The 15,220-nt window shown below is 31.7% G+C and overlaps 1 long non-coding RNA gene across 5 annotated transcripts; it reads left to right on the plus strand.

Annotated features, from left to right (window-relative positions):
* The first annotated feature begins 1,059 nt into the window (after positions 1-1,059).
* Positions 1,060-11,183, plus strand: LOC143082129 (uncharacterized). 5 transcript variants are annotated; one of them, XR_012980289.1, is made up of 4 exons: positions 1,060-1,079; positions 9,254-9,362; positions 9,925-10,055; positions 10,929-11,183. It is a non-coding gene; the product is annotated as an uncharacterized LOC143082129 (long non-coding RNA). The 5 variants fall into 5 exon arrangements; XR_012980292.1 differs by lacking the exon at positions 1,060-1,079 and adding an exon at positions 1,196-1,214; XR_012980291.1 differs by lacking the exon at positions 1,060-1,079 and adding an exon at positions 2,214-2,232.
* The last annotated feature ends 4,037 nt before the right edge of the window (positions 11,184-15,220 follow it).

Below are 15,220 nucleotides of genomic sequence, written 5' to 3' on the forward strand. Positions count from 1 at the left end.
TAACCCTCTTAAAATAAAGTTTTGTTGTTGTTGTTATTGTTGCAAACTCCATTAGAAATTTGAATTGAGATCATTTTCGGAATAAGGGAAAGGGGGAGGTGAAATAAATTGGGGAAGGAGGGCAATTTCTCTCATTTCAGATTTCAGAAATTAAAAAGAAAATTAATTCCATTATTTTTTTGAGAAGATTTTTGTGGAGAAGATTAATATTCAACAGCATAGTGAATTGCTGAAAAGCAAAACAAAATAATTTTAAGTTCATTAGTTCACATTAATTCTGTGTCAGAAACCTATGCTGTGTCAACTATTTAAACGCAATCCAAATTCAGAGCTGTATTTAGCTTGAATGTTGTGTCCACACTTGCCAAAACCGTTCAGGGTTCGACCTCTACGGTCGTATAAAGCTGCGCCCTGTGGAGCATCTCGTTCACTTTTAATGTTGTCATTTATTCCCTGTTATTAGCCCAAGAAGCAGAGCCCATCTAACACTTGTAGCAAAACGAATCTTATTTCATTTTTTGGTCTTAAATCGTAGCTTCCAGTCACAGTTCATAACCATGCATCATTCAAATAAAGGCAACAGTAGTATATAGCTGTTCGAATGTCATAAATCGATTGAGAGAAAACAAATTCGGGTTACAAATTAAAACTGAGGTAAACACATCAACTATAAGAGGAAAACAACGAAACAACAGAAACACTGAAATTGGTTTGATCTAGATAGCTAATTAATATGTCTGACACCTTATAAATGACTCTATACAGCTTAAATTCGTTACTGCAACTCTAGCGAAAAAATTCTAACTGGACGGAGTTATTCACCATTGCATTATCTACCAAAATCTTTAATAAAGTAAGTATTTTGTATTTGTAGTCCTCCGTTCATGTGTCTTCCCTCTCTTATTTGTTCCTTGATCAACACTCCTAGTTCCTTTTGTAACCGAATACCGAATAACTTTAAAACGTGGAACGTAATTGACAACACGTACCTAGCAAATTAACGAAGCGAAAAATTTTATAAAGATTAAGAAGGATTGTAGTCTTGTTAATCGATATCATTATTTAAATCATACAGTCAGGTACTAGTAATACATTTTGATATATTAGAAAATTTGCAGATATGGATTGATCTTAATAATTTTTTTAAAGAATTTATTATCTTTTCTTTCTAATGTTTTGTATAGGATGAAATTAATCAAAAAACATATTTCATGGTAATATTATATATTATCATTTTAAAATTTTCTTTGTGTTGAATGCTTCATTTTTAATATATAAAGATCACTATAATAAATGTTCTTGTGTATAGAAATATATATAGATTACTAAGAAATTAAAATCAAACATTTCCGGTATGAATAGTTTTAATTCATAGTGACTATACTGTTGGGTTTATTAGTAATCTATAGATATATACATGCTTCAACGCAAGAACAAAAGAACAAAAAAGCGACTTCATATTTTGAAGACATAACAGCCTTATGTTTTTGCAAATAAGATGATACAACTTAATTGTGATTCGGCAAAAAGCGGTAGTCTTAGAGGAAAACCTTTATTTTACTTATTCACGGTTTCAAATATGATGTACGCATAAACAATTATTGTCAGGAAAACTGGGTTTGTGCGCCGCGAATAAACAACAGTGAGAATATAAAATACAGTCTTACCTATGACCCTGACACTACACCATGTACACGTACAACTACAAATGTTTAAATATTTTACGTGTGTACATTTTAATTTGACTAAAGCTTATGTGATTTTCATAATTGAGCGTTTACAAGTATAGGCCAATAAAAATGGTCTTGGTAATTTCGGTCTACAGGCTTCAACTTTCTAATGAAGGTCAATTTTATTTTTACCTTTTCATTTCAAAAATCGTTTGAAACAAAAAAAGATGCATTTGTTTCAATTAAAATCATATTAAAAGGAAAAAAAATGTCAACATTGAAAGTGAAACAAAGAAAAAAACATTTGTCAATGATTGATTGATTCGATCCACAATAACTCATTCTTTAAAAAAAAATTGACGAAAACATATTTTTAAACCCCACTATGAAATTTAACAGATAAATCCAATTGCACGAGTTTGCTTTTTATTTGTAGCTTAATTCATGTTTATATTGCTTATGTGACCATCGACAGTCTACGAAAGTCAACTCGATGGTTAATTAAATGGCGTAGACTAAAATACACGAAAAAGGATTATACTTATTATCGAGCCCATGACTTGTAAATAGTTTTGGACTTTTTTTTTGATAATTTGAATATACTTTTTATTATGTTATGAATCAAATAATATAAGAATTTTAGTCAAATCGGCGAACATGAATTTGACAGCCAATGCACCTTTAACTCTCTCATTTATTTAAAATTCATGAGATATTTTGAAATAACCAATAAAGTATTTTAAAATAGGCCAAATACATGTAACATTTTAGTATTGAATACTTCATTCTGCTAATCATTTCACAATGTTTTGATTTTAAATGTTCAATAATATTGAATCCACTAATAAGATGCAATAGTAAGTAAACACCCATCTTAATCGGAACGTATTATAGTATGTATATATTAGTTCGTCCGTCAACACTATAGTGGCGAAGAGGTAGAGTGCGTGAACGGTGGAATGTGGCGAACGTCTGGAAGTTTCGAAGAATAACATATTTATAAACTGCCTAACAATTTAATTTTAACACACTATTTAGTATGTAAATATCAAAATGCTAAAAATATTTACAATGCGATAAAAAATCAACGCAATATTTCCCTAGAAAAACTAGTTTTATCGAGCATGCATCTATCCGGATGAAATCGGTTGTAGATAAGAAAATTTTGCAGCTCATTTTACATGAATTTTGCTGCCTTATAGATAATTCATAATTTGGACGGATTTGAAGATTGTAGTTTAAAATACAAAGAAAACGGTTTAAGTATGCAACGTCCATTCCAATATTACAGGATAAAAAGGACGATGTTTTATACTAAATTATTCTTTGTCTTTCTTGTATCATTTCTCTTCTTTTTTATTAAGCCCGTCAGGTTCTTAAGTGTGGAGCTGGAGGATCTAAAAGTTTTCTCTTCTCCTTATCATCTTGATGTCTCATTCAGTGTTGACTTCTATTATTTGGAAAGTAACACTTCAAAAATAAGTTTCTTTGAGCAACGTTCTCTTGTGATAGGACAGTTTTGTTTATTTGGTACCAACAATGATGGTTATTTAGCCGAATATTAAATTTGTCCATTGTTTCTCCCACATATTGAATGCTACAGATATTACATGTCAATACATAGATTGAGTTCTCATAAATTTTACAGTTGGAATTTGAGTAGATGGTATAACTTTGTTCTGTAAAGGAGCTGATGAAATCTAATTGATTGGTGGAAAGAGTAACAGTGGTCTAGATATTCATTCAGATGGTCTTGTGAATCTGTCCATATAAAATCAATATCATCAATAAATCGAAACTATGATAATGGGTGGCATAGAGCACTGGCCAAGGGACGTTTTTGAAGTTTGCCCATAAATATGTTGGCATATGACATGACCATTGGGTTCATACTAGTGCCTTCTATCTGGAAAGAGTGTTTGTTATTGAAAGAGAAGTTGTTGTTCACCAGCACTAGGTTTAGTAGGGTAACAAGGCATTCAGCTGGAAGATATTTGTAATTACGAGTGTTTCATATCTCTTTACACGATGCTCTTTCTTTGACTTGTGGTATGCTTGTAAATAAAGAATCGAGTATAGTAAAGTTTGGTCAAGGATAAAGGCTTTCCATTTTCTATAAGTAATCAGTCGTATCCTGAATGTAAGATGGTAGTTCTTTAACATGAGGTCTTAAGTTATGATTTAGAAATTCGAATATATTTTCAGTTGGTTGACTATTTACTGAAAGAATACTTCGACCTGGATGGCCAGTTTTGTTTACTTTAGGCAACATATAGAATCTTCCAGCCTTTTCCTCGTTCTCTTGCGGTCAAAGGTAGTCAAAGGTGTCATTATCGATATGCTTTGGTTGTACACCTCTTGAAGGGTAGCGTTGATCTTTTGAATGGTAATTTGTGTTGGGTCTGTACGTGGTAATTGTTTGGCAATTTACGATTCCCCTCTTTTATATAATCTGTTTTATTTATTATAACCACATCGCCTCCTTTGTAGGCGGGTTTTATTACAAAATCCTCTTTTTCTTTCAACGTTTTCAAAGCGATACTTTCTGACTTGAATAGTTCAATTTCTTATATTAGCTATGCAGGATTTCATATCAGACCTGACATGCTTAATGCATGACTACATGGCCTTTGTATAGCTGACTATGTGGTTTGGGTTATGCTTATTGTTAAAGGTATTATGGTGACCTATAGTTGTTAATTTCTATGTCATTTAGTCTACGGTGGAGAGTTGTCTCATTAGCAGTCATACCACACCATATTATTTTTATAAATAATGTACATATTCGGGAAAAACACAAACTGTGGTTGCTCTTGAAAACGAAGTCGGTGACCCTCAATCTTTTTCATCATTTTAATATGTTTCCAAAAGAGGGGCGAAAGATACCAGCGGGACATTCTTACTTATAGGTCCAAAAAAAAACGACAACGCCATGGCCAAAAAAGTAAAAAAAGACTAACAGACAAATATGTACAAACGACACAACAAAATCATGAAATCATACCTTTATACAAAATTTCATGAAAAAAATTATGAATCATACCTTTATACAAAATTTCATGAAAAAATTATGAATCATACCTTTATACAAAATTTCATGAAAAAATTATAAATCATACCTTTATACAAAATTTCATGAAAAAAATTTCACCAGAAGAACTGAATAAGCCATTGGGGCTTCAACATTTCGTTTCGTTTTGATTAATGCCACGGTTTATTTCCTTGAATTCAATAGCGTATGCTAATTTTATTTTATTCAAACTGGCGTTTTTGTCATGTAATTAAATTTAATTATCATTAATATTATATGTATCATGACAGATATTGATATTATATAAATATTTGATAGCATGCGTTTTAGATATTTATATTCAATTTTATGATTTTTTGGATTTTTTGGTATAGAAGAAAATCACGAGAATGCACAGACTTTCCGACATTACTCTTAGTATTTGTTTAGCGTTCATTATTATGATTATACAAGGTAAAATACATTTGTTTGTCATTAGATCTGTGTTTTCATATTCTATTTATTTTAATGCCAACTAAACTTGTTCCTTTCAAACATCATTAGTTTAAACATTTCCATTTTCTGATGTGTTGTACTAATAAATGAATGTGTTTGGTTTGTGTGATTAAGGACAATTATTTTACTGGTTAAAATTGAATTTCTTGATTGATAGTTTAAAAAATTACTGCTTAAAAAAGAACATACGATACAGTTATGATCGCACGGTTTATGTTTCATACCTAGCTTTTTTGACGAAAGTTTGCACACAAGGCAATTCAAACATATAATAAAAGATATACCTTTGTGTGGTAATTTTAGAAATAAATGCGGTCAAACTTTTCGTTATTAACTGCAAATAGCGGTTTCTTTGACAAATCTGTCATTTTAAAAGTCAAACCTTACTATTTTTGTTTCTGAAGATAAAAGAAAGCAGATGCAATGTCTTCTCTACATAATTGTGTTTTGAATTAGTGTAACAATTCTTTAAAATAGCATTATCACATTTTCAGAATTTTAGTGAAGTGAAACGGCTGTATATTTATCTAAATCAAAATGACTCATAGTGATAATTCATATGTTTTCTAATGGTTGCTGAATAAAGGCAACAGTAGTATACCGCTGTTCGAAAGTCATAAATAGATTGACAGAAAACAAATCCGGGTTACAAACTAAAAGTTGAGGTAAACACATCAAATATAATAGAAAAACAACGAAACAAAAGAAACACTGAATTGCAACAATAAACCAAATCCAATTTTACAAAATCATAGCTTAATTTATTGTTCCATAATATACTGAGCAAAACAAGTTTAGCAACACTTTTTTATTTCTATTTTCGTTTCTGCAAATTCAAAAAAAATACTTAAACATCATTGATGTAATCTTTATGTCTACCTGTAATTTCAAACAGTCGCAATTTTTCATGAGATTGAGTTTGTGCCATTTAAGCTTTGCCCGAGTAATCGATGTTTTACCTTCTTGATAAAAACACAAAAACGTTTAAAAAAAATTTGGTGGGCGTCAACCAGGCCTCTCCGAAATGACCGCCAGAGAGTTATTGGGATTTAATATGTATAGGTCAACAGTTTGGAGACTATAAACAGATAAAGACAAACTGGAACTGCACAGGATAATCCGAGATCTGTAGACCCAAAAAACCTGACGCCACGCGAGGAGCGCAACCTTCGTTTAACGTAAAGATGTGACAAATTATTCCGGACACTAGAGGAGTGCGAAAAGTTAGGACAGCTACTTGAGTGCGTGTTTCGGCTCAGACGTGCACGTGGATCATGGACGAGATATGCAATTTGAATAAAACTATATCTAATGCCAAATTTCACGATCCATACAAAGAATTTTCTAGTGAATGCGAGTGATAAACATACATGTTTCTTGTGACTTGTCATAATTATATTTTTTTAATATTATTAAAATCATATGTTGTTAAAGGCTTGTAATAAAATAAAATTTATAATAAATTTGCAAAACTTTTTTGGCTCAGTATATTTGTTTTTTATATCTGTAAATCTTTCATGTGTTAGACCTCAAACTGTTTATTTTCAACATTTAATGATATTATTTTTATAAAAATCTGTGATATTTTCAAGGCTTTCGTTTGGATTATCCCCAGTTTTTTTTTGCACTGCTATAGTTAATATTTTATAAATGTGTGTTAAGTTTTACAGACCAAAAAACACACAAAATTCCTGCCTTTCTGCAGTAACTGCGATTGCCTGTGTTGTATTTTTTTTATTATATTCAGACAAGGTAAGACATTGTTTTCGTTTCTTTTCATTTATATTATTTGAAATAGAATGGGGACTTTACGGAAGCATATAGCACTGCTATTTTTTTTCTTTTCCAGTGTCCCTATGTTGGTTCACGTAATTCACAATTATGTCATTACTAATATCCAATTTGTTTAATTTTTGGTTTTTTACTTGGCTTGATCTTCACCTGGTACAGAAACTACACAGCAAAAAATGCGACGCATGTTTTACGTATGGTAAAGAAAACGTGTGTAAAACGTATGTTTTTTGTGCGTTTAACGCTTGTTTTTTACAATAGGCGTGCAAAAACATATATTAAATATACGTTATAAAACGCATGAATTATTTCACATGTGTTAAACATATGTTAATACAAACTCATGTAAAATACATGTTTTACATATATTTTACATGAGTTTCACAATGATAATTTTTTATGACTGATTTTTTTTATCTTTGGCTAATTTTTTTTTTTTTTTGTAGTGGAAATGTACAATTTAAAAATGAAAGACATGATTGGAACCCCTCCTTAATCCTTGGTTAGGAAACCCCTTTGAAAAATGTGCTTTTGGCTGGATCCGCCACTGAAGAATGTTATAACTTGAGAAAATTAATAAATGAAAATTACAAAAACATGTCTGCCTAAAATATTTAATGTTTTAATTTCAAAGCCTTTTGTTAAGCTTGAATAGACAAAATTCACACATGGTTAAAATGAAATGCTGTAAAGTATGTAGATGAATTAATGTGTTAACTGACTAAATATGCATTGTGATATTTGATATGCTGTCAATTATTGTCTTTTCCTTTACTTCTCATCATGGATGTCCTCCAATAGAAGCATGAGAGTATCATCTGACAAAAGTTTGGTAAATTCTATATTTTGATTCAATGTATATTAAAGTTCAATTCATCACAGTACTGTTGCTACAAATGACTGGAACGGCTTTCTGACACAGTTACTTCTCCTTTTTAATTTGCCCAAGACATTTCCATGTGATAATTTCATCTGTAAACATGAAAAAGGTGATTAAGTAAAAAGACTAATAGCATTTTTAAACATTTGTGATATTTATATTAGGATGCTGAATTTCACAAGAACGGAATGTAATTGAAAGTTAAAAGTTCACGAAAGGCAAATATATAATGAAAAAAAATGCGCAAAATCAACAAGTTAATATACTTGAAAAAAGAAACAAATGCAGTTTTCTAAAGCAGCTTAACTCCTGCAAAAAAGGCTAATCTGCAACATTTATTGAACTCATCCATGACTTTGGCTTGCCAAACTACACGTAACCTTTGAGTTTGATAAAAACATTATAAAAACAAACATGAAGATGAACAATAGTATTGAGATTGCTTACAATGCAATTTTCATTATACTTTTCATTTAAAAGGGGGACTATTAACTTCTGTGAAAATAGTTTCTTAGCACTTAATTTTTAAACTAGAAAAAGTCAAACACCTTCTTTTTCAATGCATAATTGACCAAAGCTGATTATTCAACTGGTCTTAGAAAAAGTGGATTTAGAGTGGGGGCCAGGTAAAAATTTGGTTGATTATATAGGGAACCACTGAAGCATGACCGGAGCGGTGCCCTCTTAGGCAGTCAGTTGCCCCCTACTTATAAACAAATGATCAAAAATTCTGGATCTGCCACTGCTAAGACATCACATATATATAAAATCCTACAACTAACATAGGCTTGAGAGAGCTCACAATGCTATTTTCCATATCATTTATATTTCCAATTCACAACATGTGTACAAACTACTATTATTTAACTTCACCAAAACATTGTATGAGAAAGAGAATGTTCAAACATATGTAAAACATGTGTACAGATTTGTTTTTTTATTAATCTTAGCTTATAGCGTTACTGTGTAGAAACATCTGCTGGTGAAGTATAAGTACCGAGGATATCATCAGCTCAGCATTCAGTATGTCGGTACTAACAAAATATATAATAAACATTTCTAAAACTGTCTGTTTATACATGTTGAAATTATAACGAAACTAAGGTTCCAACTCCTTTAAACAAAGTTGGCCTAATAAATATTTGGCTATTAGATTATGTCCATTTTAGTTATATATATATGTCTCTTCAACCGTTCTTACATATCCTTAGATTTCAAATATTCGGCTTCAAGCGTTCTTGATGAAGGTAAATCCAGAAACGCAATTCGGATGCATGAAATATACAACGCGCTATTTTACCTTTTTGATACCACTTTTTAGTTAATTATTCCCGGTAACTTTTTCAAGTAAAGCTTTTTATTTCTTTCTAATATTTCATTATTTAGAAGCTGGCGCCGACGATTGTACTTCTCGACAAATAGAGTCCTGTAGTACAAACCTTACCAACACGTTACAAGAAGCAGCGGTTGAAGGAGACAAGAACAAAAAATGCAGGTCAGATATTAGTAATAATACAAGTTTTATTTTTTATCTATTGTATATCATTGTAAAATAATGTAATTGCACTATCATTTTTTTTTATCTTCAAACACCGTCCTGTCGTTAATAGACGTATTCCTCTTAATAATTAAATGCAACATTTTAACAGTCATTCCTTTAATGGATTTTGTTTAACGGCTGACAATCTGGAAAATGTTCTTTAACGTAAATGATTTTTATAGATTATCGTTTATCATCTCAACGAGATTGGTTTTCACGCTTGATCCGGTTGGACGAAAGTGAGAAAAGCAATCGAGTTGAGATGACCAATGTTAATCAGTTAAAAACTATTTTACCTATAATGACGATGTTAATTTCATTGACAACGGGCACGTTCGCCCTTATTTTCTAGCGATAATTATTCATATCATTACTGTACTGTAAAAGGAAATCATCAGTCAGTATGATTAAAGGAAACATTCGTAAAATAGCGATACAATCGGTAATTTATAAATATGCAAACGATATACAGGTTCATCGATATTGCATGAAGTGCTTTTGTATTTTTTTTGTACAGGGCTGCTCATATCTTATTGCATTGTTTGAAGAAAATTGTCACTGACTGCAACTTGGATCCTAACAATTCTACCATAAGCCAAATACTCCCACGTTTTCAACATGAAACTTCTCAGTATGGATGTGAAACTGGTAAGTATGTCAACATTTCTTGCTCTCAATGACTTGTCTTCAACCGAATGTACGTATTATATAAATAAAGAGGACGTGCTCCAAATGACGTGAGTGTATTACGAATCGGTCGCTGAATCGCTCTGCTGGATTGCACTGTCAGCGCTCGAGTTACCATCCGTCAGATATAAAGTAATTTTTGTATTACCACCTAAAATAAAGAGGATTTGTTATTTTGATTTTCACTGTAGAATTTATTTCTTGAAAAAAAGAAGAAAATCAGGGGGAAGGTTGATATCTCACAAAACATATTTAATCCCGTTGCATTTTGCGCCCTGTCCTAAGTCAGAAGCCTCTAGCATGTGTTTGTCTTTTGTGTCTTTTTTAATTTTAGTTCATTTATATGTTTCAACGTTACTTTGACGTCCACTTTCATTGAACTAGTATACATTTTATTTAGGGTCCAGTTGAAGCCCGTCTCCGGGTGTGGGATTTTCTCGCTGTGTTACAGAACAAATGTTGGCCTTCGGCTGTTTCCTACTCTTTTGTCGGATTGTTGTCTTTTTGACACATCCCCAATTTCCATTCTCAATTGTATTACTCGATTATGGCTATTCAATTTTAGCAATGTTTTGACATGATGCTTTTTTTCAATTTTTTAACTTACGAGTTTGTCTTTTGACAACTAATTGTATATTTCAAGAGCAATCAAACGTTTTAGAATCCGCGTATCCTTTATAAGCATCTAGGATCACCCTAATTTTTTTATGTTGTTCGTGTTACTCAGTCTTTTGTTTTCCTAACTTGTGTTTTGTGTACGGTTGTTTGTCTGTTTATCATTTTCTTTTTTAGCTTGAGTTATAATTATAATAATACAACATTTTTTTTTTGCAGCAAATGGTGCCAGAAGTCTTGTTAACAACTTCGTTGTCATGATTTTTGGACTTACATTTTATAAGCTTTTAAAGGTGACATATCTTTAAATCATATATTTGTATAAATAGACCTATATGTAAAGATAACAAGTGTGCTATAACATCATTATGTGGACAATTTGAGATTCAAAAATCAAATTGAGATACATTTTTTTGTAATATTATTATTATTTACAACTTTGTATTAAGTTCAAATAAAGTGGCTGTCATTTGATGTCGAAATTATACTTTATGCTGGTTTCTGCTGAAAATATTTACATTCCTGTAATTGCAATTTAGAGCGCACTAGTTCACCAGAAGCTTGAACGTACAGAAACAGGTACTTCTGACCTTATCGGTTTCACTACATCATAAAATTGAGAATGGAAATAGGGAGAGACAACAACCCAACCAAAGAGAAGACAACAGCCGAAGGCCACCAATGGGTCTACAACGCAGCGAAATGGAAATGTTGAACTACTATTCTTCTGATGAATATCATATAAACTCGGTATGTGTTTGTATATCATACAGCCGAACGAAGACCAATCAGCATGTCTCTGTCATGTATTTACCTCATAGATAAAACAATTGGATAATATGCGTTAAAATTTGCACCGTGCATAATAAGAAAACTGCAATAACAACACCTTACAAACAAATTAAAGTACCCAAAATAAAATAAAAATGAAGAATCAATGATAATCGGAGTCCATAAAAGAGGGACGAAAGATACCAAAGGGACAGTCAAACTCATAAATCTAAAACAAACTGACAACGCCATGGCTAAAAATGAAAAAGACAAACAGAAAAACAATAGTACACATGACACAACATAGAAAACTAAAGAATAAACAACACGAACCCCACCAAAAACTAGGGGTGATCTCAGGTGCTCCGGAAGGGTAAGCAGATCCTGCTCCACATGCGGCACCCGTCGTGTTGCTTATGTGATTACAAATCCGGTAAATAGTCTAATTCGGTAGGTCAAATTCATGAAAGGGAAGGGGATTGTAGTTACGACGTGAGGAACATATCCGATATCATTTGTGAAATGGTTATTCCATAACGGTCAACCAACTCGTGATGGCGTCCGTAAAATTTACGAAGGGATGATTTCAACTTCACCATTTGGAACTCTTGATTTAATAGCTTCCTTGTGAGCAGTAACCCTCTATCAAGAAAATCATGATAGGAAATGCATAAGGGACCATGCGCCGCTCCCCTTTTCAATGTCCGGCCAAAAAGGTCTATAATAATAATATTAATAATAATATTTTATTCAATAAAATATCAAGCATATTTATAATTACAATACAAAATATATACGATACATAAAGACAATACTAACACATGTATGGTAACATATACTGGCATTTTATGAGTGCAGTACCCTTAAGTGTATGAAACAATTTGCTGATATTTAATCAGGGATAACCCATGATAGCTCTAAAGCTTGTTTCCAATGGGGTCCCTTCATGTAAACGGCTTATAGTGTTCGGCATATAAAAAAATATAACACACACATTGATATGACATAAAAATTCATATAAAAAGTAATTTATATAAAAATATGATTAATAATATAAAAGGGAGTCTGATGAAGCCGCACTATAACTTTTAGTTAAGTGCACTTTGACGCTAATTTTGAATTCCTTTATTTTCTTTATTTTTTAACCTTAATTAGCAACATATTCCAATCTCGTATGCCATTAAAATAAAATGTGTCTTTTTGTTGACTCTTTACTGTAGGAATTGATGCACTGTCATGAAATAATGCACATTGCGTTTCTATTATTTTAGACGAAAATATAGCACGATATCAATTGACCACAGATCGTCTGATAGTAAAACAATTCAAAATGAAACAAGCTTGCTGTAATTTCAAAATCAATGTTTCAATTTGATGTCTTCTGGTAGCGTATTCAAATCAATGTTGATATTGTCACGGATGATTTTCAATAGTGTTGTTCTTGTTTGTTCGTAGAGTTTACAATATTAAAAAAGATGGTATTCGACCTAAATGGATTGAGACTTTCACATTTTACATAGGCGTTAGTCAAGTGGCACATTTCGAAAATACTCTGTTCGATCTCTAAATGTAATGTTCCTCTTTGCACCGGCTATCATATATCTCTGTTGTCTTGATAAACATTTTTTTCAAGTATGGCTCTAACTTGTAACCAGTTTTAATGATTTGTACGTGCGTAATTTAGGCATATCTTCTGACGCATTTAACCACTGCTCTTGATGCAGCTCAACAAGTTTGTCCTTAACACATATATGCGCCGTTGATCGTCTTTCTGATTTAAGGTTGGTATACACATCTAGTAGATTACATTATGTCCTTATTCTTTTAGATCATTACTCTATGTTCTTATATATCTGTTGGAAATGTTCAAATTTAAAAGAAAAGCTTTGCAACACAGCTTATAAGTCAGCAGTCGTTTCACATAATTGGTACCATAGTTTGATCATGTTACATTGAGTTTTCAAGTGTAGTCCAGCCTGTATCTCATTTATGGTACCGTTTTCTACATAAGAAAATGCCTGTACCAACTCAGGAATATGACAGTTGTTATCCATTCGTTTGGTGTGTTTGAGCTTTTAAGATTGCCATTTGATAAGGAACTTTTCTTTTTGAATATTCCTCTGAGTTCATTATTTTTGTGATTTTACTTTTTGATAGCCGGGATATACATATTAAAAGTTTTTTCTTTGGTCCAAATAAAATGCTTTCAGTCTTTCCCTAATGTAGAGACAATTTATTGTCAACAAGCCAATCTTTACATGATTTCAACATAGGTATTAGCTTTCTAGACATTTTTTGATCTGAATGTAAAAAAAAGGAATACATTATAATCAGCATATAATAAAACCTTACAATTCGTATCAATGCTAACTTGTAAATCATTTACATATATTAAAAATAAAGCAGCCCCAATGTACTACCTTGAGGTACACCGCAAGTTACATCTAACAGTTCAGAGTTTGTTTTGTTAATAACAGGTTCCTTTCAGATCTCTCGGGGTATACAAACTTTTGATTGTGCCTACAAGAAGTGTTCAGCCCCGTGCCAGTATTTCATTTTTAAAGCGAAAATTTCATTGAATACCGAATCTTTATCGATAGTGTTTATCTAATACCATGGATATTGACCCATCTGTAGAACGGTTTTATTCATATTTGACAAACAGAAAACAGATTGTTAATATTAACAAAACAAACTCTGAACTGTTAGATGTAACTTGCGGTGTACCTCAAGGTAGTACATTGGGGCTGCTTTATTTTTAATATATGTAAATGATTTACAAGTTAGCATTGATACGAATTGTAAGGTTTTGTTATATGCTGATGATACTGCTATTCTTTTTTTTTTTTACATTCAGATCAAAAAATGTCTAGAAAGCTAATACCTATGTTGAAATCATGTAAAGATTGGCTTGTTGATAATAAATTGTCTCTACATTAGGGAAAGACTGAAAGCATTTTATTTGGACCAAAGAAAAAACTTCAGAATGTTAATGAAGATGATTTTTCTATTGAAGTTGTAAGTAAATCAAGTGTGAAATATTTAGGTATGATTGCGGACAAATTTTTATCTGGTGAACAAGATGTGGATAATATTATAAAGAAGGCTAATCAGTGACTAAAATTTTTATATAGATATAAACAATGTTTGTCTCAATAATCTAGAAAAAAAACATGGGGAACTGCATTATTACAATGCCATATTGATTATGCATGTGCTTGTTGGTATGAAGGCTGTCCTAATTCAGGAATCTGATGTTCAGTGGTTGTCAATTGTTTATGTGGTTCATAAGTGTTTCTCGTTTTTCGTTTTTATATAGATAAGACCGTTGGTTTTCCCGTTTGAATGGTTTTACACTAGTTATTTATGGAGCCCTTTATAGCTTGCTGTTCGGTGAGAGCCAAGGCTCCTTGTTGAAGGCCGTACCTTGACCTATAAGGGTTTACTTTTATATAAATTGTTACTTGGATGGAGATTTGTCTCATTAGCACTCATACCACATCTTCCTATATCTATTATCCAAGAACCTCAGGTAATTTAAAATAAAATTATACGGTTTATGCTTTTCCTTCGAAGAGAAACGAATTACTGTAAGTGAATTTCGAAACATTTGGATTATTGAATGTTTGTAACAGAGTGATACAACTTTGTCTGAATGATGTACTTTATATTTTTCACAACAAGTGTCCAGAATATTTAAAAAATGGTTTTATAAAAATTCCTCGAATAGGAATACAAGA

This window comes from Mytilus galloprovincialis, chromosome 7 (genome assembly GCF_965363235.1).
Source record: "Mytilus galloprovincialis chromosome 7, xbMytGall1.hap1.1, whole genome shotgun sequence".
Taxonomy (NCBI): domain Eukaryota; kingdom Metazoa; phylum Mollusca; class Bivalvia; order Mytilida; family Mytilidae; genus Mytilus; species Mytilus galloprovincialis.